At 32.9% G+C, this 26,567-nt stretch overlaps 1 protein-coding gene across 14 annotated transcripts in view; it reads left to right on the top strand.

Moving 5' to 3' along the window:
- The window catches only part of pHCl-1 (pH-sensitive chloride channel 1), a 466,217-nt gene that overhangs the window by 85,683 nt on the left and 353,967 nt on the right, over window positions 1–26,567 (top strand). For 13 of the 14 annotated variants that reach the window (XM_075307951.1, XM_075307953.1, XM_075307955.1 and 10 more), the window contains exon 2: window positions 15,240–15,932. The gene's annotated coding sequence lies outside the window, so the exon portion shown is untranslated. The remainder of the gene's footprint in view (window positions 1–15,239; window positions 15,933–26,567) is intronic. The other variant, XM_075307944.1, reaches the window with a different exon arrangement.

The following is a 26,567-nucleotide window of genomic DNA, read 5'->3' as shown; positions in this document are numbered from 1 at the left end:
ATGTGCTCGTGGGCGCTTCAAACTATGTTATATAAATGTAACTTATAACGATAATTGTCTACTGGTGACTGTAAGAGCTGCGTAGCGCAGTATGTTGGCTTACAAACTGTATGGTCCTCGGTTCGATTCTCCGTCCAGGCGAAAGGTAAAATTTATAAAATTGAATAATTTTTTCAACATTATTTGTATTACAGAAAAAGGTGCCAAAAACATTCGCGGAAGTGAAAATTATGTGAGGGAATGAGCACAATACTTTTGGGCTCAAAATGCTTCCAAACATATAATATGTTCACATAAAACAAACATATTAATGGTTCGGCAGTGTCCAATAATATATGTGATTCCTGCAAAATATGTTTGGAACATATGTTAGAGAAGCTATTTTTTTGAGGGTCGATTGTAAAAGTAGATTGACAAGTAGTGCCACAAAATTTAATTAATTCCCAACCGCGTTACCACTTTGGAAATATTTTGCTGGGATGTTTTTGCACTATGTGGTTGGTAGCACTGAAGATAGACGACTCCAACGACATCTATTGATCAAATTGTTTCAATAACCCAATATTGCAGAGAAGATAAATAGGATCTTCAGTTTTTATTATATGTGTGGGCGTCGCAGACCAACACTTGAATACTTTACAAAGAAAACTATAAATTTCGTAAATGTACCCACATTCAATTTAAAAACTTTCTCTATTCATAGTGACTATCATAAACTCATTCCGCTAAATCAAAAAAAAAAAAAACAATGTCCTACATATGTGCATATGGATGTAAACTAAATTGAGTAGGTTACATAAATTTCTTGAATATTCATGATTGCTCGCCTTCAGTTCTATAAGAATTCACTCAAAACAAATCTAAGAAACCCTTTCCTTTTCTGTTTGCAACAAAAGGATGCAAATCACACTTAAGGACAGACGTGTCGACAAACAAACGAAATCTTTGCATGGGCGATTTATCTTTTGTGTCACCTTAAACCCATTCATGTTTGTTGTTATTCTGTAGTTTGGTGCTTATCCCCATTAGAGATACTCAAAAAGATCACACATTCCTTTAAGTACAGTATCCGTCCAATGAAATTAGTACGAAGATTTCATCGGTGATATCGCAGGTATCATCATGCCGTAATTTACCATTCGCTTTCATTCAAATTCTCCCGGTTAGTCAATAAATCAACCAGCAAAACAATATTATTAGTTCTTGCTACGTCAAAATGCTCTTATGGACTTAAATTTTACTTCGATATATAAAAAAAAACCTTTTTTACGCAGTTTTCACAACAAAAAAAGAATTCTAAATACCATTTCAGAAGTGTACGAAAAAATTTACATGTACATTAAATACGTAATTGGTCTTGTCTTCTATCTTGTAATATAGCCTACATAAAATGTTATTATTATACTGTACTGTAACATTTATTATCATAGATGCATATGGAAACGTTTATTCGTTCATGGTTATATCCTGCAATGGCAACAAAACGGACATATGTAAATACTCAAACCATTGTGAACAAACAAAAGATGCGAATAAGTGTCCATAAAAGTGAAATTAGCACTCTTTTGATCGTTTGAAGAAGACACCCAGTGTGGTCATTGGTTATACTTTCTCAATTTTGGCCCTTGGGTTTTCATATCAAATAAATAGAAATATATTAAATTCCATTGAATTAAGTTGATAAAAATAATTTAAAATCTTTTAAGTAAAATTTGAAATTAGCCAAATCAGGGCAGATGTGCAACCGATTTTTTCAAATCCATCTCAATTATAACAAGTGTGTAAAGTAGAAGGTCGGGCGCGGCCGACCTCAAATAGATTGGAGAGATAAAAACGTATTTCCATATTTAAGAAAATTGAGGGACACATGTTTATGGGAAATTTATCTCAATATTACTGACATACCTACACTGTTAGAAAAATATGTTTTTCATATGTTCCGATATAAACAAAATGTGTTTCGGGCACAAGTTTTTAAACACAATATATTTAAGTGCAAAAACGTAATGTTCCTAAACTAGCATTAAATGTTTGCGACACATATGTTAATATGTTAGAATATATTATGTTTGGAACAAGAATATTTCATAAAAATAATATGTGTGAAAAATATAAAATTACAAATTTCGAGTAAACATATATATGTTGTGATATTTTATTCAGGGAGCGACAGAGAGAGAGTGAGAGAGTATTGTGAAAGAAGTAGAGATGGAAACCGGAAGGAAAGATATCAACAATGAGAATTAAAAGAGAGCAATTTCTGTGAAACTGCTTGTATGTTGTTTCGGAAAACTGTTTTAGGTGTTCATTTGTTTTGGCTATGCGCTTGGCATGTTAATAAGACTTCGCCAAAAATTTGATATGCTTAAGTCAAAATATTATTTAATTTGAATATTAAATTTCGTATTCGGAGTAAAGAGAATAGTCATTCGGAACCAAGAGAATATACATTAACAAAAAAAAAAAAAAAAAAACAGTATGTGTTTTTGCCTTGAGAGCAGTAATTTAAGTATGTGAGGACATGTGTTTTGCTTATCATTTTGGTACTTTGGGCACAAAGAAATCGGAATGTACGACGAGTAAGTCAAAATATTTAGGAAAGGAAATATATACAAATTACAAAGGGATCTTCAGAAAAAAAATAAGTTTTTTCCTCTTTATTAATAAGTAGTCCAAGATGAGTTGACGGACACTATCAAAAATAAAAGCGGACAATGAAAAATAATTTTAGCGGCAAAACTCGAATCTCTAATAGCAGAATAACTTAACTTTTTTGGCAAATTGTATTATAACTTGGTGGGGAATGATCCCAAACAACAATTGAAAAAGTTTAGTTTCTTTAAAATGAATTATTAAAGAAAAGAAAACGTGAACACATGGCCATGTTAGAGCGATAATGCCAACTTAATACCGGCCCTAAAGGTAAAAATTAAATTAAGTACAAAATTATTCGTTAATAAATATTCATGAAATTTTAAATACATTTAAAATGGTGTTAAATGCTAGTAAAACAAGTGAGTACAGTAGAAAGTTGTTTGGGAAAACTCGCATTTCCATATTTAACCCTTATACTACGTTGGGGTCATTTGATGACCCATGTCGTATTTTTCATCACCGCATTTCTTACTGTTCGAATATAATTAAAAATTTCTATCACTCAGTGCTTGAATTGGTGACATATGCTGAATTCATGCTGAGTAGTAAGAACTTTTAATTATAATCCAACAGTAAAAAATTCGGTGATGAAAAATACGACCTAATACCCAACGTAGTATAAGGGTTAAGAACTTAAAGGGGTATTAAAAAAGAGGAAATCGCTCAATTAGTGGGTAATAAATTCAAATTTCTGAAAATAGGGCAATAGATTTTGGTAATAGCTACATATAAGTCTAAATACGATCGGCTAATACATGTACATTTGAAATTTGAGCAACATTGGCCAATAAATAAGAGTATTATGGCCAAATTTTGGAAAATCGATCGATGCATATATATGGGAGCTATATCTAAATCTGAACCGATTTGGATGATTCCAGCTTTGGTTGATACCACAGAAGGTTATCTTGTGCTAAATTAGAGTAAGATCGGGTACTAAATAAGGCTATTGTGGTCAGAAATAAAGTTGTAAGGGGTAAATTTTTCAAAAACGGGTGATACATATATATATATATATATATATATATATATATATATATATATATATATATATATATATATATATATATATATATATATATATATATATATATATATATATATATATATATATATATATATATATATATATATATATATATATATATATATATATATATATATATATATATATATATATAAAGGGTGATTTGTTAAGAGCTTGATAACTTTTTTTTTAAAAAAAACGCATAAAATTTGCAAAATCTCATCGGTTCTTTATTTGAAACGTTAGATTGGTCCATGACATTTACTTTTTGAAGATAATTTCATTTAAATGTTGACCGCGGCTGCGTCTTAGGTGGTCCATTCGGAAAGTCCAATTTTGGGCAACTTTTTCGAGCATTTCGGCCGGAATAGCCCGAATTTCTTCGGAAATGTTGTCTTCCAAAGCTGGAATAGTTGCTGGCTTATTTCTGTAGACTTTAGACTTTACGTAGCCCCACAAAAAATAGTCTAAAGGCGTCAAATCGCATGATCTTGGTGGCCAACTTACCGGTCCATTTCTTGAGATGAATTGTTCTCCGAAGTTTTCCCTCAAAATGGCCATAGAATCGCGAGCTGTGTGGCATGTAGCGCCATCTTGTTGAAACCACATGTCAACCAAGTTCAGTTCTTCCATTTTTGGCAACAAAAAGTTTGTTAGCATCGAACGATAGCGATCCAACAGCATCTTTGAAAAAATACGGTCCAATGATTCCACCAGCGTACAAACCACACCAAACAGTGCATTTTTCGGGATGCATGGGCAGTTCTTGAACGGCTTCTGGTTGCTCTTCACTCCAAATGCGGCAATTTTGCTTATTTACGTAGCCATTCAACCAGAAATGAGCCTCATCGCTGAACAAAATTTGTCGATAAAAAAGCGGATTTTCTGCCACTGATTTTGGTAATAAAATTCAATGATTTGCAAGCGTTGCTCGTTAGTAAGTCTATTCATGATGAAATGTCAAAGCATACTGAGCATCTTTCTCTTTGACACCATGTCTGAAATCCCACGTGATCTGTCAAATACTAATGCATGAAAATCCTAACCTCAAAAGAATCACCCTTTATATATATATATATATATATATATATATATATATATATATATATATATATATATATATATATATATATATATATATATATATATATATATATATATATATATATATATATATATATATATATATATATATATATATATATATATATATATATATATATATATATATATATATATATATATATATATATATATATATATATATATATATATATATATATATATATATATATATATATATATATATATATATATATATATATATATATATATATATATATATATATATATATATATATAGGAGCTATATCTAAATCTGAACCGATTTGGATTTTATTGTGCAGGTTATGTTGATATTACAGCAAATTATGTTGTGCTAAATTTGAGTAAGATCGGTTAATAAATGAGGCCACTATGGTCAAAAATAAGGTTATAAGGGGAAATTTTTGAAACTCGGGCGTTACATATATATGGGAGCAATCTCTAAATCTGAACCGATTTGGATGATATTTTGCACATAGAGTCAGTGCTATAGAAGATTAGAGTAAGCCAAATTTAAATAGGATCGGTTGATAAATAAGGGTTTTAAGGCCAAATTTGTGAAATTCGGGCGATACATATATATGGGAGCTATAGCTAAATCTGAACCGATTTCGATGATTTTTTATGGTATTTCTCTGACTGTTACACACAAAGAAAATTTCATTAAAATTGAGCCAACGAACATTTTTGATTGATAGGGTATAACGAAACATTTTCATTAATACAATGAAAATATTCGTTAATAGTACGAAATGTAGGCAATTGTTTGATGTTCATGAAAAATTTAATCCGTGTAAAGTATATAGATCAGTATTTTTATAGAACATTTTCAACTTTCACCTTCTATATATTTACCACATAATATAAAAATTAAAAAAATAAAAAATATTTTTTAAAAATTATTATTAAAAAAATATTCCGTTAAACAAAGTATTTCGTATCACAGCAGAAATAAAAATTAAAATGGTTAATTCAGTCATTGATAACACTTTTAAAAAAGGTTTACATACATAAAATAATAATATAGATAAAAAATTAAATAAAGTATTATATATACATTAAAAAATAATAAAAATAAAATATCGAAATCCGCTTTAGTATGTATTGTAAAATGACTAACTAAAAATTAACTTACAAAATTAAAACACAAAGCCGCTTTAAAGCATATGCATACATCATGGGTATCCAATCTTTCTTTCCCACCACTTCAAACGATCTTGCTTTTTGTCAAGTATTTATCTAACTCGTGAATGCTAGCCACGGTTTTATTGCCAGAATGCACAACCTTTATTCTGAATCGAATTCAGGATTAATTCTGGTTTAGTCAGTGATAAAGTTTTTATACCCTCCACCATAGGATGGGGGTATATTAACTTTGTCATTCCGTTTGTAACACATCGAAATATTGCTCTAAGACCCCACAAAGTATATATATTCTGGGTCGTGGTGAAATTCTGAGTCGATCTAAGCATGTCCGTCCGTCCGTCCGTCTGTCCGTCTGTCCGTCCGTCCGTCTGTCCGTCTGTCCGGCTGTCCGTCCGTCTGTGGAAATCACGCTAACTTCCGAACGAAACAAGCTATCGACTTGAAACTTTGCACAAGTAGTTGTTATTGATGTAGGTCGGATGGTATTGAAAATGGGCCATATCGGACCACGTTTACGTATAGCCCCCATATAAACCGATCCCCAAATTTGGCTTGGGGAGCCTCCCGGAGCAGCAAAATTCATCCGATCCGGTTGAAATTTGGTACGTGGTCTTAGTATACGGTCTCTAACAACCATGCAAAAATTGGTCCATATCGGTCCATAATTATATATAGCCCCCATATAAACCGATCCCCAGATTTGACCTCCGGAGCCTCTTGGAGGGGCAAAATTCATCCGATCCGATTGAAATTTGGTACCTGATGTTAGTATATGGTCTCTAACAACCATGCAAAAATTGGTCCATTTCGGTCCATAATTATATATAGCCCCCATATAAACCGATCCCCAGATTTGACCTCCGGAGCCTCTTGGAGGGGCAAAATTCATCCGATCCGGTTGAAATTTGGTACCTGATGTTAGTTTACGGCCTCTAATAACCATGCAAAAATTGGTCCATATCGGTCCATAATTATATATAGCCCCCATATAAACCGATCCCCAGATTTGACCTCCGGAGCCTCTTGGAAGAGCAAAATTCATCCGAAATGAAATGAAATTTGGTACATGGTGTTAGTATATGGTCTCTAACAACCATGCAAAAATTGGTCCATATCGGTCCATAATTATATATAGTTCCCATATAAACCGTCCCCAGATTTGACGTCCGGAATCTCTTGGAGGAGCAAAAGTCATCCGATACGGTTGAAATTTGGTACATTTTGTCAATATATGGCCTCTAACAGCCATGTAAAAATTGGTCCATATCGGTCTTTAGTTATATATAGCCGATGACTTATTACACAAAAATTGGTCCATATCGCCAAAAATAATCTACAAAAACTTTATTTCCATAGAAAATTTTGTCAAATTTTATTACTATAGAAAGTTTTGTCAAAATTTCATTTCTATAGAAAGTTTTGTCAAAAGTTTATTTCTATACAAACGTTTGTCAAAATTTTATTTCCATAGAAAATTTTGTCAAAATTTTATTTCTATAGAAAATTTTGTAATCTACCAAAACTTTATTTCCATAGAAAATTTTGTCAAATTTTATTACTATAGAAAGTTTTGTTAAAATTTCATTTCTATAGAAAGTTTTGTTAAAAGTTTATTTCTATAGAAATGTTTGTCAAAATTTTATTTCTATAGAAAATTTTGTAAAAAATTTATCTGTAGAAAATTTTGTCAACATTTTATTTCTATACAAAATTTTGTCAAAATTTCATTTCTATACAAAATTTTGTCAACATTTTATTTCTATAGAAATTTTTGTCAAAATTGTATTGCTGTAGAAAATTTTGTCAACATTTTACTTCCATAGAAAATTTTGTCAACATTTTATTTCTATAGAAAATTTTGTCAAGTTTTTATTTCTATAGAAAATTTTGTCAAATTTTTATTTCTATAGAAAATTTTGTCAAAATTTTATTTCTATAGAAAATTTTGTCAAACTAGATTATATACGTATTTAATCGGCCTTTTTTTAATATATACCCCGTATGGGCTAACTTACAATTTAGAAGACAGTGTTAAAAAGTTTTTTAGTAATTCGATTGTGGATGACAGCCTTTAGTAGAAGTTCCTACGCAATCCATGGTGGAGGGTACATAAGATTCGGCCTGGCTGAACTTACGGCCGTATATACTTGTTTTATAATAGCATCCTTCAATTTCAAATTTTTATACCCTCCATCATAGGATGGGGGTATATTAACTTTGTCATTCCGTTTGTAACACATCGAAATATTGCTCTAAGACCCCATAAAGTATATATATTCTGGGTCGTGGTGAAATTCTGAGTCGATCTGAGCATGTCCGTCCGTCCGTCCGTCTGTTGAAATCACGCTAACTTCCGAACGAAACAAGCTATCGACTTGAAACTTGGCACAAGTAGTTGTTATCGATGTAGGTCGGATGGTATTGAAAATGGGCCATATCGGTCCACTTTTACGTATAGCCCCCATATAAAGGGACCCTCAGATTTGGCTTGTGGAGCCTCTAACAGAAGCATAGTTCATCCGATCCGGCTGAAATTTGGTATATGGTGTTTGTATATGGTCTCTAACACCCATGCAAAAATTGGTCCACATCGTTCCATAATTATATATAGCCCCCATAGAAACCGATCCCCAGATTTGGCTTGCGGAGCCTAAAAGAGGAGCAAATTTCATCCGATCCGCCTGAAATTTGGTACATGGTGTTGGTATATGGTATCTAACAACCATGCAAAAATTGGTCCAAATCGGTCCATAATTATATATAGCCCCCATATAAACCGATCCCCAGATTTGGCTTGCGGAGCCTCAAAGAGAAGAAAATTTCATCCGATCCGGCTGAAATTTGGTACATGATGTTGGTATATGGTCTCTAACAACCATGCAAAAATTGGTCCATATCGGTCCTTAATTATATATAGCCCCCATATAAACCGATCCCCAGATTTGGCTTGTGGAGCCTCTAAGAGGAGCATATTTCATCCGATCCGGCTGAAATTTGGTACATGGTGTTGGTATATGGTCTCTAACAATCATGCAAAAATTGGTCCACATCGGTCCATAATTATATATAGCCCCCATATAAACCGATCCCCAGATTTGGCTTGCGGAGCCTCAAAGAAAAGCAAATTTCATCCGATCCGTCTGAAATTTGGTACATGATGTTGGTATATGGTCTCTAACAACCGTGCACAAATTTGTCCACATCGGTCCTTAATTATATATAGCGCCCATATAAACCGATCCCCAGATTTGGGTTGCGGAGCCTCTTGGAGGAGCAAAATTCATCCGATCCGGGTCAAATTAGGAACGTGGTGTTAGTATATGGTCGCTAACAACCATACCAAAATTGGTCCGATCACACAAAAATTGGTCCATATCGGTTCATAATCATGGTTGCCACTAGAGCCAAAAATAATCTACCAAAATTTTATTTCTATAGAAAATTTTGTAAAAAAAATTTTATTGCTATAGAAAATTTTGTCAAAATTTTATTTCTAGAGAAAATTTTGTTAAAATTTTATTCGGTTCATAATAAAATTTTCATCGTAGTCAAAATTTTATTTCTATAGAAAATTTTGTCAAAATTTTATTTCTATAGAAAATTTTGTTCAAATTTTATTCGGTTCATAACCACTCGAGCCAAAAATAATCTACCAAGATTTTATTTCTATAGAAAATTTTGTCAAAAGTTTATTTCTATAGAAAATTTTGTTAAAATTTTATTTCTGTAGAAATTTGTGTCAAAATTTTCTTTCTATTAAAAATTTGTCAAAATTTTTATTTCTATAGGAAATTTTGTGAAAATTTTATTTCTATAGAAAATTTTGTTAAAATTTTATTTCTGTAGAAAATTTTGTCAAAATTTTATGTCTACTTTGTCAAACTGAATTATATACGTATTGGATCGATCTTTTTTGATTTAATATATACCACGTATGGACTTACATACAATTTAGAAGATGGTGTTAGGAGGTTTTAAGATACCTTGCCATCGGCAAGCGTTACCGCAGCTTAAGTAATTCGATTGTGGATGGCAGTGTTTAGAAGAAGTTTCTACGCAATCCATGATGGAGGGTACATAAGCTTCGGCCTGGCCGAACTTACGGCCGTATATACTTGTTTGCAATTCAAATTTCCTATGTGCAATTCCACCTTGTCGGCAGGGGCAATTGGTACTTTTAGGTTTCCTACAATTTTCATAAGCTTTGTGCACTTTGAAGAAAATATGTTACTACCTTCTTATACCCTCCACCATAGGATAGGGGTATATTAACTTTGTCATTCCGTTTGTAACACATCGAAATATTGCTCTAAGACCCCATAAAGTATATATATTCTGGGTCGTGGTGAAATCTGAGTCGATCTGAGCATGTCCGTCCGTCCGTCTGTTGAAATCACGCTAACTTCCGAACGAAACAAGCTAGCGACTTGAAACTTGGCACAAGTAGTTGTTATTGATGTAGGTCGGATGGTATTGCAAATGGGCCATATCGGTCCACTTTTACGTATAGCCCCCATATAAACTGATCCCCAAATTTGGATTGCAGATCCTCTAAGAGAAGCAAATTTCATCCGATCCGGCTGAAATTTGGTACATGGTGTTAGTATATGGTCTCTTACAACCATGCAGAAATTGGTCCACATCGGTTCATAATTATATATAGCCACCATATAAACCGTTCCCCCGATTTGGCTTGCGGAGCCTCAAAGAGCAGCAAATTTCATCCGATCCGGCTGAAATTTGGTACATGGTGTTAGTATATGGTCTCTTACAACCATGCAGAAATTGGTCCACATCGGTTCATAATTATATATAGCCACCATATAAACCGTTCCCCCGATTTGGCTTGCGGAGCCTCAAAGAGCAGCAAATTTCATCCGATCCGGCTGAAATTTGGTACATGGTGTTAGTATATGGTCTCTAATGACCATGCGAAAATTGGTCCAAATAGGTCCATAATTATATATAGCCCTCATATAAACCGATCCCCAGATTTGACCTCCGGAGCCCCTTGGAAGAGCAAAATTCATCCGATTCGGTTGAAATTTGGTACGTGGTGGTAGTATATGATATTTAACAACCATGCCAAAAGTGGTCTATATCAGTCCATAATCATATATAGGCCCCATATAAACCGATTCCGATATTTGGTTTTGGTATATGCCCGTTAACAACCATGCCTAACTAAGTCCATATCGATCTATAGTTATATATAGCCCTCAGATAAATCGATCCCCAATCACAAAAAATTGGTCCATATCAAGTTCACATTTGTGTATAGCCCCCATATAAGCGACCCCCAAATTTCAATTCTGGCTCTCTACGTACCGTGCAAAAGTCCATATCGATTCGTAATTATTTGTAGACTTACCTATACATACCTTTTTTGTCTAATAAAGGGTGATTTGTTAAGAGCTTGATAACTTTTTTTAAAAAAAAAACGCATAAAATTTGCAAAATCTCATCGGTTCTTTATTTGAAACGTTAGATTGGTCCATGACATTTACTTTTTGAAGATAATTTCATTTAAATGTTGACCGCGGCTGCGTCTTAGGTGGTCCATTCGGAAAGTCCAATTTTGGGCAACTTTTTCGAGCATTTCGGCCGGAATAGCCCGAATTTCTTCGGAAATGTTGTCTTCCAAAGCTGGAATAGTTGCTGGCTTATTTCTGTAGACTTTAGACTTGACGTAGCCCCACAAAAAATAGTCTAAAGGCGTCAAATCGCATGATCTTGGTGGCCAACTTACCGGTCCATTTCTTGAGATGAATTGTTCTCCGAAGTTTTCCCTCAAAATGGCCATAGAATCGCGAGCTGTGTGGCATGTAGCGCCATCTTGTTGAAACCACATGTCAACCAAGTTCAGTTCTTCCATTTTTGGCAACAAAAAGTTTGTTAGCATCGAACGATAGCGATCGCCATTCACCGTAACGTTGCGTCCAACAGCATCTTTGAAAAAATACGGTCCAATGATTCCACCAGCGTACAAACCACACCAAACAGTGCATTTTTCGGGATGCATGTGCAGTTCTTGAACGGCTTCTGGTTGCTCTTCACTCCAAATGCGGCAATTTTGCTTATTTACGTAGCCATTCAACCAGAAATGAGCCTCATCGCTGAACAAAATTTGTCGATAAAAAAGCGGATTTTCTGCCAACTTTTCTAGGGCCCATTCACTGAAAATTCGACGTTGTGGCAGATCGTAAGTCTATTCATGATGAAATGTCAAAGCATACTGAGCATCTTTCTCTTTGACACCATGTCTGAAATCCCACGTGATCTGTCAAATACTAATGCATGAAAATCCTAACCTCAAAAGAATCACCCTTTATATACCACGTATGGACTAACTCACAATCACAACACACGATCAGTTTTTAAGAATGTACAAAACATTTCACTAAACGTACTCCAGCTACAATGTTAAATGCATTGTCACTCACTACGTCGATTATTTGTTTCGATATTTCGAATTCCTCCAGTATTTTCTTTAATAGGTTACAGCTCTCATCGATGAAACGAGCAGTTACTGTGACATAGCTGGTGGGACTGATGTTATTGCGGTCTTAATTTCGTCCATAATTATATTATATTCTTTTGGTATACATGTCTTTGTTAAGGTTTTTCTTGATGGTAAGTTATATCCTGAACTGTCGGACATTAAGTTTTGTAACGGATGTACATCCACTATTTGTAACGCGTGGTGCCCTTTAGTTAACATTTCCAAAACTTGATTATCAATTTGCTCAACTTTACGAATTGGAGGTGGTCTGTGAATGAAATGTGTCATACTTGGGTGCCGATTTCTTTGTTCAACACTTGGAATAGGCCTTTGTATCTGATAGTCGAATTTTGCTCTCAGTTGACAATCTTACTTAAAATGTGCCCATATATTTCTGTATTTTCAATTAGAAGCCAAATTTTTAACTTTATATCTTAACTATACTATGAGAGAACATTGAATTGAAATGAGCGTCCCATGAATATTGCACATCAAAAAATTACCTAGAAGTTATATTTACCTAAATAAAAATTACTTCACAATAGATTAAAATATTTTATTTATTTATTTATTTAGGTGGAAACTGCCCATATATGGCAACTTTGCTGACAGCAGATTCGGTCAGAACGTGAGCAATGAAGTAAATAGAAAATGAAACAATAAATGAGTATAGAGCTGGACGAACTTCATACGTTGAACTAAATAGTTCATTTCGTTCACTTTAGTAACACTTTCAATTGAACTAATTCGTTCACGAACTACACAATCATAGCTGCACTTGTCATACTAAATAGATTCTAACTCTTTCTCTTTTACAACAAACTTACACTGGCCGCAAATTATTTGATTTGTTTTTAAAATTTGTCTGCCAGGCGTATACAACTGTTCAATTATTACAATATTATTGTTACCCAGCAAAAACTAGGTAACCACATCTCATTACAAGTTACATTACCAGGAGTAAAGCTGTCATTACCCATTGCATTACTTTGCGGTGAGTTATAATGACTAACTTGTAATGGCAATAATAAATACTTCTCGGTAATTTTTGAATTGATATTCTCAAAATGTAATGCATTTGGCCGTTAATGACTTAATAAAATATAATAAATGACGGTGCCATTAGGTATAATTATTCACATAATTGAGCATTTACTTAAAAAAAGCAAATTTCATCCGATCCGGCTGAAATTTGGTACATGGTGTTAGTGTATGGTATCTAATAACCATGCAAAACTTGGTCGAAATCGGCCCATATAAACCGATCTCCCGATTTGGCTTGCGGAGCCTCTAAGAGAAGCAAATTTCATCCGATCCGGCTGAAATTTGGTACATGGTGTTAGTATATGGTCTCTAATAACCATGCAAAAATTGGTCGAAATCGGTCCATAATTATATATAGCCCCCATATAAACCTGTTACCAGATTTGACCTTCGGAGCCTCTTGGAAGACCAAAATTCATCCGATTCGGTTGAAATTTGGTACGTGATGTTAGTATATGTTATCCAACAACCATGCAGGAATTGGTTCATATCAGTCCATAATTAGATATAGTCCCCATATAAACCGATCCCCAGATTTGACCTCCGGTGCCTTTTGGAGAAACAAAATTCATCCGATCTGGTTGAAATTTGGTACGTGGTGGTAGTATATGATATTTAACAGCCATGCCAAAAGTGGTCCATATCAGTCCATAATCATATATAGCCTCGATCCCGAGATTTGGTTTTGGAGCCTCATGGAGGAGCAAATTGCATCCGAGTCAGTTGAAATTTGGTACATTGTGCTAGTATATGGCCGTTAACAACCATGCCTAACTAGGTCCATATCGCTCTATAGTTATATATAGCCCTCAGATAAATCGATCCCCAATCACAAAAAATTGGTCCATATCAAGTTCATAATTGTATATAGCCCCCATATAAGCGACCCCCATATTTAAATTCTGGCTCTCCACCACGTATGGACTAATTCACAATTGAGAAAACGATGTTAAGAAGTTTTAAGATACCACAACCCAAGTAATTCGATTGTGGATGACTGTCTTTCGTAGAAGTTTCTACGCAATCCATGGTGGAGGGTACATAAGATTCGGCTTGGCCGAACTTACGGCCGTATATACTTGTTTATTTCTAGAATATTCGTTTCTATTCAAGTAATGTTCATATTACAGCATTACTCGCCATATTTTGATCCATTGTAATCGGCTAGAGAAGTCAATATTTTCGAGATTTGGTTGCCTGAGACAATAAGTGGTTATTTTGCAAACTTTGGTATATCAACGAATAAGTGATTACATATTAGATGATTATATGCTTTAAAAGCACTAATTATTTCATGGTCAAAGGTATGCCTGGGGAGAAGTACTTTCCTCCTAGGACATGCGTATGTAAATGTAATCCGGAGCGATGACAATTAATAAGTGGTTATTAATTTTTAAACAGGCTTACCTACAAGATTACCGGGTAATGAGAGTTTTTGCTGGGTATTATTTTAAAATACGTTATTCTCTTAACTCTCACTGGTTATTTTGAAAACTGCTTTCAATGGTCGGAGACAATTCTTTTCTTATTTTCTTCCATTCAGGGTTGCAAAATTTATTAAAATTTGGCTAAAATATAGCACATCGCTATCCAAAGAGCAATATAAAATCAAGTATTTTATTTGCCCACTATTGACACTGGATCCTTTGATTTATCTGTGGGTATGTGTTTGAATAGGAAATGCATAAACTTGAGCGTATGTTAATGTCATCTGTCAAATTTTGACCCTGTAGTTATAACCATTCTTTTGTTTCATTTCAGCTTTTTGCCGATACTTAATACCAGCAACATCAACCAGAGCATCATCTCATCATCGCAGTTGACAATAGCGGCAGCTGTTATCGTATTGCAGACAATTAAAGAAAGCGTCTTTGCAGTGGAAGCAATTTTAAGCGTCTCTGAATATTGCAAGAAAAACGCAAACAACAAGACAAGTTAATTCATCTCTGAAAATGCGGCTGTTCAACGAGTTTACACTACAATAAGGTCAGTGAGCAAAACACGAACAACGGATCAAACGAATCAACACACAACGGTTTTCATGTTGAAGCACCCTTGCAAACTATATGGGAGTCAGTATCGTTTGTGTGACGGCAAAAAACCGAACCCATTTAAGACCATTTTGTAATAACAAACACATGCCCTCCTTTACTAAGCCTAGTTCGAAATAATTGCAGATATTTACTTACACTAGTACACTTAGATTTGACAGAGTGCTCTCTAATGACTATAAGTCTCCGTTTCTCGTCTATGGACGAATGAACGAAATCTAAAATAGCCAAAGGCGTAGGCACTACGTACAAACAAAAAGACGTCACTTGCTGAGGGGATTTGCTTGTGCATTCGCACACAATTGCAACGGCTTGACTGAGACCTCCTAACCTACAGCTACACATCTATACGAAAGGATAGGAGTGTGGGTGAATGTGTTAACTGGAAAACGTTGTTAATTAGGTGAGTACAAGGGAGAGAACAGTTCTTTTTTCTATTTAAATTTTATTGTTGATCTTAGTGGGCATGTCACAACCATCTTTTTTTGTATGCTACGTATCTTGTTCGCCACGTCCTTCTAACTGGTATGCAGTATGAATGCAGGCTTAATTGCCATATAATTCATTATACAAGCAAACACTTCCCTAAATGTTTAGAAGAAACATTAAGCGGATGTTTTAAATTTTTGCAAGGAGTCTAAAACCTTGTCGCACAAGTACTCGTAACTCTATAAGGGAATTAAAATCAAATTAACCATTTAAGCAATAAATTCAGCTCTCAACGTAGAAGTAACTATCCAAGCATATGAATTATACGAATTGAATAAGATGCAATTATTCGTGATAGGTACACTGAAAAATTATAAATGCGCAAATTCTATGGAACTAAACCCACAAAAAAAATGCTTTCTGATTCAATCACGAAATTAATTGATCCAATTAATTTTTTAATTGAAATGTCACGAAAATGTTAGTATTAATTACAGTTTTAATTGAACATTCAAAAATACTTGATAACAAAATTAATTGATTTTATTAGCAAATTTCAAATTAATTTTTTAATTGATTCAATTAAAAAATTAATTGATGTAGAAAGTAAACCTCAATTATTTTTTTTTAAATGTAACTGTTTTCAATTACTTTCTTAACTGAAATAAATTTTTAGTTAAAAATTAAAAAAATGTCCATCATTTATTTTAATTAACTTAGTATGATTAAAAAGTTAATTGTATCAATTAATTTTTTAATTAAAAAATTTTAAATTTTCAATCATTGACTTAATTAACTTTATGTTTCTATCTTGATTAAAAAGTTAAAAGTTAAGTTAAATTACTAATTGAAAACCATTTTCAACATTAATCAACTTTTTCATTGGCAATATTTTGGTGATATTTTTTTGTGTGCAGTAAAATAAAGATTCAAATATTCTGTCAAAAATAAATTGAGGTATGAACTGATTCCCCATTCAGTGAAGAGCCAAAGAGGCCTGTTTTGCAGGTACATACAAATATACTTTATGGTGAACTGACGCGCTTTTATTAATCGAATACTTTCCAAATGGAGTGACACCGTGGTGCAAAATTGACGCATAAACGATAAATTTAACATAGGCTTGTCATAGGACGGATGTTCACCATTTCAACATTTAGAAAACATGTATCGAAAACGTTTTTCTTTTCTTTATTACCAAAAAATATTTGATACAAAATTTGTAATGTTGCAATAAAAAATAATTGTTGATCCATTTCGTTTATATCAAGCACTGTTCTTTTCTGACTTTTAGTCTTCAATAAGACTCATTATGAAGTTTCATAGTAAAAATTTTGTAGAGTAATATGTAATGCCGAATATTTTTTCGGAATCTTTCGAATATTTTTGGAATATATGTAAAAAAATTGATTTTCGGGCAAAGTAGGGATTGAACCCACGACCCTTTCTATGCAAGGCGGGTATGCTAACGATTGCAATCCCAAATTCAGAATTAGATTTCTCCCGAAAAAATACAGCAACAGCATTACTTGTAGTGCGGTATGGGTATGGTATTACAATTGTGAACTGAAGCATATGTTTGCTATAGATATAAAATGGAAAAAAACGTAATAAGATTATAGATTTATAAAGAGCCCTCACTTTGTATCAAACTATAGGTGGCCTTATGGAATGATATGGTCTTTGTGGCACAAAAAAGAGGAACTTACATTTTTCGAAGCAAAATAATAAAAATTCAGGAAGCCATATACATTTCACAAAATTATTTTAATTCCTTTCTTCTCTTTTTCAATTTGTTGTCGTCTCTTTAAAAAATGCAGGTTGCCGAATTAAATTTACTTTCTATAATATTCGAATAGACCTTTCATAAATCATCAAAAGCTTTAATACATCGATTTAACTCCATATAATAAAAACTAACAAAGTCAACTTAGGTATTTCGTTTTAAATTTTACTTGAATGAAGGATTTTGGTACTGATTTCGAGCAAAAGATGCGACTTCTTTAAAATAAAGAAAGCCTATATTTGAAACGTGTTTATCTTAAATCAAAAGATTCAATATGTGGGACACAAATATCCCTGATCCTAATCTTCCATATTAGGTCAATATTTTGTAGTTGTAGGAGATAGCTCTCAAGATTTTATTCGAGAGGCATTTTTCACTTGCAGAATCAGATAACTTATAATTAAATTCCAGTTTTAATTTGGAATTTTACATTGCGGTGTTGAACGGAAGTTGTTAAAACGTGAATGCCGTTCACAATTATTTCTATAGGAGTGTCTTAGTTTATCTGAAACAAAGGAAAAGATTAAAATGGGGACTATTGTAACACAATAAAATATAAATGTATATATTCTAGCACAACAGCAAACAAAATATTTGCTGATCCCATTTATAACCCAGTAAAAAAATTGGAAGTTATTCCACAAACATTTTTTTAACGCATCCCGGAATCCGCCATACATTTTTGCCATTTCCGATGCAGTCCTTTTGGACAAGTATTAGACAGAAAATTTATAAAAAAGTAAAAAAATAAAAAATAAAAAGGTTTTGCAAATTACGATAATTTTCACTTTATTGTTGATTTTAATGGAAAAAATATATTTATATAAAAATATATGCCGCAAATAAAAAAAATGAAAATGATGTATAACATAAAAAAACAAGTATATACGGCCGTAAGTTCGGCCAGGCCGAAGCTTATGTACCCTCCATCATGGATTGCGTAGAAACTTCTTCTAAACACTGCCATCGAATTACTTAAGTTGCGGTAACGCTTGCCGATGGCAAGGTATCTTAAAACCTCCTAACACCATCTTCTAAATTGTATGTAAGTCCATACGTGGTATATATTAAATCAAAAAAGATCGATCCAATACGTATATAATTCAGTTTGACAAAGTAGACATACAATTTTGACAAAATTTTTTACAGAAATACAATTTTAACAAATTTTCTATAGAAATAAAATTTTCACAAGATTTTCTATAGAAATAAAGATTTTGACAAAATTTTCTGTAGAAAGAAAATTTTGACAAATATTTCTACAGAAATAAAATTTTGACAAATATTTCTACAGAAATAAAATTTGAACAAAATTTTCTATAGAAATAAAATTTTGACAATGATGAAAATTTTATTATGAACCGAATAAAATTTTAACAAAATTTTCTCTAGAAATAAAATTTTGACAAAATTTTCTATAGAAATAAAATTTTGGTAGATTATTTTTGGCTCTAGTGACAACAATGATTATGAACCGATATGGACCAATTTTTGTGTGATTGGACCAATTTTGGTATGGTTGTTAGCGACCATATACTAACACCACGTTCCTAATTTGAACCGGATCGGATGAATTTTGCTCCTCCAAGAGGCTCCGGAGGTCAAATCTGGAGAACGTTTTATATGGGGGCTATATATAATTATGGACCGATATGGACCAATTCTGGCACGGTTGTTAAAGATCATATACTAACACCATGTTCCAAATTACAACCGGATTGGATGAAATTTGCTTTTCTTGGAGACTTCGCAAGCCAAATCTGGAGATCGGTTTATATGGGGGCTATACATAATTATGAACCGATGTGGACCAATTTTTGCATGATTATTAGAGACCATGTAGACACACCATGTACCAAATTTCAGCCGGATCGGATGAAATTTTCTTCTCTTTGAGGCTCCGCAAGCCAAATCTGGGGATCGGTTTATATGGGGGCTATATATAATTATGGACCGATGTGAACCAATTTTTGCATAGTTGTTAGAGACGATATAACAACACCATGTACCAAATTTCAGCTGGATATGATGAAATTTGCTTCTCTTTTAGGCTCCGCAAGCCAAATCTGGGGATCGGTTTATATGGGGGCTATATATAATTATGGACCGACGTGGACCAATTTTTGCATGGTTGTTAGAGACCATATACCAACACCATATACCAAATTTCAGCCGTATCGGATGAAATATGCTTCTGTTAGATGCTCCACAAGCCAAATCTGAGGGTCCCTTTATATGGGGGCTATACGTAAAAGTGGACCGATATGGCCCATTTTCAATACCATCCGACCTACATCAATAACAACTACTTGTGCCAAGTTTCAAGTCGATAGCTTGTTTCGTTCGGAAGTTAGCGTGATTTCAACAGACGGACGGACGGACGGACGGACGGACATGCTTAGATCGACTCAGAATTTCACCACGACCCAGAATATATATACTTTATGGGGTCTTAGAGCAATATTTCGATGTGTTACAAACGGAATGACAAAGTTAATATACCCCCATCCTATGATGGAGGGTATAAAAATAATTTTTTAGAAAAATATTTGATCAAAAAATTGCTGCTGGTGAGATTTCAACCAGCGTTCTTTATTTTTTCATTGATAATAAAAAAGAACATCTCAGGAAGTAGTTTGAATGTCATGCCGTGATGTCATATTAGGTTCGTATCACAAACATTTGAATAGACGTTTTGATGCATCGTGTGCAATGGCGTTTGTGGCTGTGTGTGCTAAAGCATTCTGTTATGGTGTCAAAAGATCCAGGTTGAATCCCCGGTGGAAGCAAAAAGTTTTTCAATTTGTAAAAATTGAATAGGGAAATAGAAGTGTGACAAAAACTACTGATAAAATCAACAAGTATATACAGCAGTAAGTTCGGCCTGGCCGAACCTTAAATACCCCCCACCAGGAATCAAATATTATAGTTTTCTTTAAAATTTCAGGGGGGTTTGATGACAGATATTCTCCTAAACAGAGCAGTTCATCCAGTACACTTCCCGAAAATAAATTTAAAGATTTTACCTATGAAGAAATGGTTATTATAAATCCCAAATCTGATATAGAGATTCTGGATTTATAATAACCATTTTTGTTTGAGTTTTAGAGGAATCATTAACAACATCTCTTGTAAGTGTGCAAGAAAATGATTAAATATCGCCTTGATTTGAAATCTAAAATCTTTAGTTGTTTATCTCCATTATTTAAATGATTACGAGAAGTAAAATCTGGAAATTTTACATTCAGTTTCAAGCAGTTTTCACGATCGCCTTCTATACTCTCATGATGTTAAATCGGTTTTTATGGAGGCCTTACCAAATGGACCGATAAATACTAAATCCTATACACGTTTTCATGAGTCTAAAATATCAGTATATTTACAATTTTCGACAAATTGGAAAAAAACTTCGGTTTCTAGAAACCCAAGGATTTAAATTGGAATATCGGTCTTATGGGGGCTATACTAAAACATTGACCGATACTCACCATTTTCGGCGCATCTCTTTGTGGTCCTACAATAATTCCAGATTTCATTGCAATTTCATGCATATTGGATAAAAACTACGGTTTCTATAAGCCCAAGAAGTAAAATCAGAAGATCGGTCTATATGGGGGATATACCATAACATGGACCAATACATGCCATTTTCGGCACACGTATTAGTGGTCCTACAATACTTCTAGATTTGCAATTTCAGGCAAATTGGATAAAAACTACGGATTCTATAAGCCAAAGAAATAAAATAAAGAGATCGATCTATATGATGTGTTGTTTTATGCACTCTATTCGTGTTTGGCAATTTTTGATTTTTATTATTTTTGAGAATATAATAGTTTTAAGCGATTTAGTGAAAGTTCTATTATTTTAGCTGGGGCACAGTCACAGTATTTTATGGTATATAACCTTTTCACACAGTCTATTGTTCTTGTTCTTCAAAAAAATATTAATTTTTTGGGAGCTTCAACAAAACACGTCTACACTGGTCTAATTGTATATATCTATAAGCCCAATACCCCAAATCTGGAGGCCGGTTTATATGGGGACTATATCAAAACCTGGACCGATATAACCCATCTTCGAACTTGACCTGCCTGCTAACAAAAGACGAGTTTGTGCAAAATTTCAGTACAATTGCTTCATTATTGAAGACTGTAGCGTGATTACAACAGACAGATAGACAGACGGATAAGGTCATATCGTTTTAGAATTTCTCCCTGATCAAGAATATATATAGTTTATATAGTCGGAAATCGATATTTCGATGTGTTACAAACGGAATGACAAACTTATTATACCCCCGTTACCATTCTATGGTGGTGGGTGTAAAAAGTGAAATTGAAGGAAAAAGTTTTTGTTTTTTAGATTTTTTTTTTAATTTCTTGATCCAACTGAACTTCCAAGGCACAACTTCTACAGCAATGCAAAGAATCCAAAAATGGAGTACTTTCGTCTTATGCCAAGCCCATGCAAAATTCATTGGAGATGATCGAAGTTTACACCAGAGAATGGCTGCGATCCACCGCAACCGACCAGTGTATTTAGTAAACACCAATATTTGCAATCTTAAAACACCAATTGGTAAAAAAAAATTCAACCGCCAATATCCAATGCAACCGACGACTGTCGTTGTTTGTTAGTATGAGTGTTGGTCTCTCGAAAACACCGTAGTAAAGCAATCACACAAATTGGTTACTCTCTCAATTCTCTTGAGCTAATGCCAACTGCTGGTAATTGTTGTTGTTGAGTGCAATCACACTTAAGTGCCACACTCGTTTTTTTGTTTACCAAGCGTTGTTACGATGTCGATTGGTTTAAGATTGCAAGACACTGCATACGAACATTGTTATATACTAGTGGTGTTTTTATTATCGCATCTGTATCAATGTAAAATATCGCATGGTACGTTATTGGTGTCTTACTCACTGCCACCGACATTTTGTGAGTAAGATGGCAATACGAAAAAAAGCCACCGGTTGCAGTTCTCTGGTTTACACTACTTCCGGATCACAAATTGGGAATACAAACCACTTTTTCGGAAACTATTTTTTTAATGGAAACCGTTTCAGGATATTAGAGGGCAGGCAGCCTATTTTTGGTTCTTGAAAATACTTTGGGTAAAATCTAATAAATAATTAAAAACCTTAAAATTTTACATATTATTTTTTACTAGAATTTATATTATTTTATACATGGCCTAGCAAATTCCTAATGATGTTTAGTTCCTTTTATTTCACTAAAAAATGGTTTTAAATATTACCTGAACTTAAAGCACATAATTACAGAATGAAATAAGAACGGCATAGTGTTGCAGTGTATTGTGCTCACATTAACATTCATATCATATATCATCCAATTACACAGATCATATATTCCCATTAGCTGTGCCGGTAATTCGTTCAGGTGTGCAATGGCAAGATACCATTTGGAACAATGGAGCACATGAAGTAGTTCTCTCTCTCTCTCTGTGTTACTAACTATGGCAAGTTTGTTTTTTCTTTTTGCTTCTTCTTCTTATATCCACATTCAAATATGAGAAGGTACTCGACTCGCTACTGGTGGCTACAATGACAATAGTCCTGCTGAGTATTGCACTGCAATGGCATTGAGATAACCAAACACTTCATTGCACCATCCTCATCCAAAGCCTAGGCAACAGTTATGAGAATTAATGCAGGAAATTGAAATAACCAGAGATACTATGTTGTTCATGTTGCTTCACTTCCTTATCCCTTTGTCAGGCATCAAAGTTGATCCAGAATAATGGAAATGTATTGATTATTCCAAATGTAGGCATATAGGGTCACAACTGCCTCGTTGAACTTGAGGACAATGAGTGCATATATATACACTACTTGGGTTTGGGTATGTCTTTGCATACTCAGTGCACGATAGTGACACAAGGCAATCCTAAGTACTCATACCTGTATCCTGCAAGATCAATCTCACTTGGGTATGGTGAGAAGTGAATTGCTTTCCTCATATGATGCGTTACCAATTTAGATGTTCATCACTGTTGCCACTCGTGCCAAAAATTGTTTACCAAAACTTTAACAAAAATCTACCAACTTAAAAAAGCAACGTATTTTGAAGTTTATTAAAATTTTATTTCTCGAGAAAATTTTTAACGATTTTATTTCTATAAAAAGTTTTTCAAATATTTTTATCTTTAGAAAAATTTCTCAAAATTTTATTTATATTGAAAATTTTATCAAAATTTTATTTCTATAGAAAATTTTCGCAAAATTTTATTTATATAGAAAAATTTCTGAAAATTTTATTTTTATAGAAAATTTCATCGAAATTTTATTTCTAGAGAAAATTTTCTCAAAACTTTATTTCTATAAAAAAGTTTCTCAAAATTTTATTTATATAGAAAATTTGCTCAAAATTTTATTTATACAGAAAATTTTATTTATATAGAAAATTTTCTCAAAATTTTATTTCAAGAGAAAATGTTCTCAAAATTTTATTTCTATAAGAAAGTTTCTCAAAATTTTATTATTATAGAAAATTTTTTCAAAATTTTATTATTATAGAAAATTTTTTCAAAATTTTATTTCTATAGAAAATTTTTTCAAAATTTTATTTCTATAGAAAATTTTCGCAAAATTTTATTTATATAGAAAAATTTCTGAAAATTTTATTTTTATAGACAATTTTATCAAAATTTTATTTCTAGAGAAAATTTTCTCAAAACTTTATTTCTATAAAAAAGTTTCTCAAAATTTTATTTATATAGAAAATTTGCTCAAAATTTTATTTATATAGAAAATTTGCTCAAAATTTTATTTATACAGAAAATTTTATTTATATAGAAAATTTTCTTAAAATTTTATTTCAAGAGAAAATGTTCTCAAAATTTTATTTCTATAAGAAAGTTTCTCAAAATTTTATTATTATAGAAAATTTTTTCAAAATTTTATTTATATAGAAAATTTTCTCACAATTTTATTTCTATAAAAAAAGTTTCACAAATTGTTTTATCTATAGAAAATTCTCTCAAAATTTTATTTATTTAAAAAAAAAAATTGAGAAAATTTTCTATTTTCTCAATTTGTTTTATAGAAACATTTTTCAACACTTTATTTCTATAGACAATTTTGTCAAAATTGTACTTTAATATATGTAGAAAATTTATCATCTTTTAGTCGGAGAGGAGGATTTTGAAAAATCTACCAAAACATCAAGAATTCTACAAATGTACCAAACAGTAAAAATTTTAGCATTTTTGGTAGAATTCTACCAACTGAAGCAATCGCGATTTTCAACTGCTAGATCAGGATTTTTTAAAGTCTCTCAACCGGGGAAAAAAATCATTTCATGGCATTTGTAACGGTTTTGAGCTTTTTTTGTTCTCGATATGTTTCTACTGAAATATTGACAAAACTGCATTTTTTCTAACCCTTGCTGCCAGAAACACTAGCAATAATTCTCGGTAGAAAACATTTTTAGTGATTTTTCTGGATATATTACACAATAATAATAAAACAGGCATGCCCGCTACTAACGACTTTGTCTTTGCACTAACGATTTTGGTATTGTTTCCGATCCAAAGAAGCGGAAAACTGAAGTAAGAATATATTCTGAGTTATTTAAGTCAAGTTGACCTTAGCCCAAACATTTTCTCTTTACTGTTATAATACCCATTTTTAAGTGAAATCACTTCATTATAACGAGAAGGAAGGAGAAGGAAAAAAATGTATATTAGAGAAATGCGTCTTCTAGTTATGTTAAGCAAAATTTGTATTCGTATTGTAAAGACATGAAATCTTTGACCTCACGACAATATTTTTTCAGTGTTCATAGGTAAAATCTTTAAATTTATCTTCGGAAAGTGTACTTGTTGAACTGCTCTGCTTGGGAGTATATCTGTTATAAGCAATTGAGTGAACAAATCCGATGGCAAGTCATGCAAATATGAGCCACTCACCCACACAAAAATGCATTTCTCTATGGCGGAGAGAAATTTGTGTGTGGGTGATTGGCTCATATTTGCATGATTTGCCATCGGATTTGTTCACTCAATTGCTTATAACTTTGTCATTTTAGGTCGTTTTTCTTCTAGTTGGCCTTATTACTTACGTTAGATTATCGTCTATACGACCACGAAGAGAAATGAAGATGGTTTATACTTTTCTGGCGGAAAAGGTCCATTGTAAAATACGATTTTTTGAAAATTTTGATTTTTCGCATTGATATTTTTTTTTTGAACCACTTAACTTATCACAAATCCATTTACACGCGATTCTTATTACCTTTCAGTTAAGTATCAATATCGTTATAATCGGACATTTATAACTCGAGATATATTGTGTTTAGTAAACAAAAGAGCGAAAATTTAAAATTAACGGGATATCTCAAAAACTGTTCCATAAAAAATTTTAAACATTTTTTTCGAATTCAGCAGCTCAAAATACATAAGAAAAGCTGATTTTATCAAGTGTACATTTTGAGTGTAAACTAGTGTAATTGTGAACAAGTATATACGGCCGTAAGTTCGGCCAGTCCGAATCTTATGTACCCTCCACCATGTATTGTGTAAAAACTTCTACGAAAGACTGTCATCCACAATCGAATTACTTGGGCTGTGGTACCTTAAAACTTCCTAACATCGTTATCTAAGTTGTGAGTTAGTCCATACGTGGTAGAGAGCCAGCATTGGAATATTATGAAGTTATGAATGAATTATGAACTTAATATGGACCAATTTTTGTGTGATTGGGGATCGATTTATCTGAGGGCTATATATAACTATAGACCGATATGGTCCTAGTTAGGCATGGTTGTTAACGGCCATATACTAGCACAATGTACCAAATT

This window comes from Haematobia irritans, chromosome 4 (genome assembly GCF_050003625.1).
Source record: "Haematobia irritans isolate KBUSLIRL chromosome 4, ASM5000362v1, whole genome shotgun sequence".
Taxonomy (NCBI): Eukaryota; Metazoa; Arthropoda; class Insecta; order Diptera; family Muscidae; genus Haematobia; species Haematobia irritans.
This window is presented reverse-complemented; position numbering and strand designations above follow the sequence as displayed.